This window comes from Limulus polyphemus, unplaced genomic scaffold (genome assembly GCF_000517525.1).
Source record: "Limulus polyphemus unplaced genomic scaffold, Limulus_polyphemus-2.1.2 Scaffold57, whole genome shotgun sequence".
Taxonomy (NCBI): Eukaryota; Metazoa; Arthropoda; class Merostomata; order Xiphosura; family Limulidae; genus Limulus; species Limulus polyphemus.
In genome coordinates this window covers 541,794-544,338 of record NW_013665667.1, presented here as the reverse complement: position 1 = coordinate 544,338, position 2,545 = coordinate 541,794, and the positions used below count along the sequence as shown (strand labels likewise).

The window sequence follows — 2,545 nt, the reverse complement described above, 5'->3', positions numbered from 1 at the left end:
TGAAAAGAAGAAATTGGACTGAAGCCAAACTAAAATGCATTGATTCAAAGAATCATAATAGTAATAAAATCAATGACAACAACAAGAACACACAATATTTAAATTGAAACAAACTTAATTACAAACCGTTAGAAGGTGAAATATATATCAAAAAGTAATATTTTTGAAAATTGAGTGAAGTAACAAGAGTACCTTCAAGTAAAATGTATATATAGGACATGATTCATTGAATGTGAATTCCTATAAATAGTTTGGTTTATTTGGAATTTCGAGCAAAGTTACTTGAGGGCTACTTGCGCTAGCCGTCCCTAATTTCGTAGTTATAAACTAGAGGGAAGGCAGCTAGTCAACATCACTCACCGCCAACCCTTGAGCTACTCGTTTACCAACGAATAGAAGGATTGACCGTAACATTATAACGCCCACATGGCTGAAAGAGCGAGCATGTTCGATGATGGGTTTTCGAACCCGCGACCCTCAGATTGCGAGTTGAGCACCCAGCCACCCTTTAAATAATAAACTGAATGTCTTGAAAAACAGGATCCTTTTGTGAAATTTTTATGCTGATTTTCTGAAGTACAACTCAATAGTGATACTAAAAAAACATAATGACACAAACTTAGTTACATTTAAATCTTGTTAGGCCTATTTTTATTACACGTTATTAAATCTTTTATACCACTTGTGGACATATATAGCAATGACAAAAAAAAACAGTTAAAGAGGGCATGTTAATTGTTTTTCAGAATTTGTAGCGCATACTAGAAGTATTAGATATTTTGACAATAAGGTTGGGAAAAGTGACCTTTACTCTCCAAATAATGATAAAAAGAATTCTGCCCACCTTTCGCCATTTTGGCTTCATCAGGGTTAGTGGTACAAGAACTCAGTTAAAGAGGACATTTATATTAAGTTTGTTGAACTCTTTTTTTTTTTTCCAGCACTTATTAAAACAACAGCAAGTAAAGAACGACTAAATTGCTGTGCTTATTGAATTTTTTCCAAGCACTTCTTAAAATAGCAACAAAAAATAATGATTAATGAAAATATTTACTATTATGGTTACTGAGCTCTTTTCCTAACACGTGTTAAAATAGCAACCAAAAAATAAATACAAAAGACAGTTAAAGAGGATATTTATTGTTAAGTTTTGTTACTGAATAGTTTTCTTGGCACTTGTTTAAATAGAAACTAGAAAGAATAGTTGAAGAGGGTGTTTGTTGTTAAGTTTACTAAATTCTTTTCCTAGCACATGTTAAAATAGTAACTAGAAAAAAAACAATTAAAAAAGGATATTTATAGTTAAAATATTCCACATGAAAGGTTTAAATTATTTTTGACAATACTACCTTTCATCATAAGCTTTGACAAATCATACATAAAATAACAATAATATAACTCTTCGACAGAAAACTCATTTACAGAAACGTGAAATGTTTTTTTATTCGAAGCTGTAAACAAAAAACATTTAAGCATCCTTTATATTATAATGAAATTATATTGTTGCGTATCTGCTTGTTTGTTAATTTTCGGTATAAATTCTTTCCGAGAAACTTCAGCGATACAAATCCTTTTTTGGTTGAACCAGTTTATTCTTCCTCGATACAAACTTTTAGCACACAGTAATTTCACAATCAGTACATTTCTCGTCACTTTAAACTTAACTACTTTTATAATACACGCTATAAATCACAAGGATTCACAATCTCGATAACTTCACACACTAGCTCGAAACAGAATCGTAAATTACCCGGAACTCTCTTCATTCAATATCGCAGGCTTTCACTGCCAGGCTTGTATACTAAAAAAGAGGGCGTCCTGAACAAACTCGGGCTTACCCGATAATTCATGATCATTCGAGAAATTTCACGCACGCTACCAGCGGCAAACGCGCCGGCAGCGTCACGTGACTTCCACTGTCGTAACAATATGTATAGTGTAATAGGAAATTGCTCTTGAGAAATGCTGAGAGTCTTAGGATATCTAACTTGATGCGTAAAAACATATTAGTTTTAAATATCGTCAAATTAAAATTGACAAAAGAAATTTACATTTTTTGTTTGCTGCAGTAGTGCTTGGGGTGTTGTATGATCCTGTGGGAGAGCTTTGGATTTCTGAGGTTAGCTAGCCGGGTTCGAATTCTTGCGACACCACACTAATCCGCGCAATTTAAGCTTTGGATGCGTTATAAGAGTGGTCGTCCATCCGTTACCTTCACTCGTTGTAGGTAGGGTGCTGATGATTGGTTGCTTTTCCTGTGGTCAGTAATTAAAGATTTGAAACGACAGCGAATCATCTTATTAGCTTTGCGATAAATACAAGATACAAATACGTTGGAGGTGCATCCAAGTGAAATAATGTGTTAAAACAACAAACTAATACATTTTCTTTGAAATTTGTCATTTTGATGATCAGGTACATCTTATAGGAGAATATTGTTATGTTTCTCCCCTAACAATCCTCTGTTAAAATAGGCCCGGCATGGCTAGGTGGTTAGGGCGCTCGACTCGCAATCTGCGGGTCGCGGGTTCGAATCTTCGTCACA

General features: G+C 34.2%; 1 protein-coding gene across 1 annotated transcript in view; it reads left to right on the top strand.

Annotated features, from left to right (window-relative positions):
• LOC106464013 overlaps positions 1 to 2,545 on the top strand; it is a 16,584-nt gene that overhangs the window by 7,914 nt on the left and 6,125 nt on the right. The window lies entirely within an intron of this gene.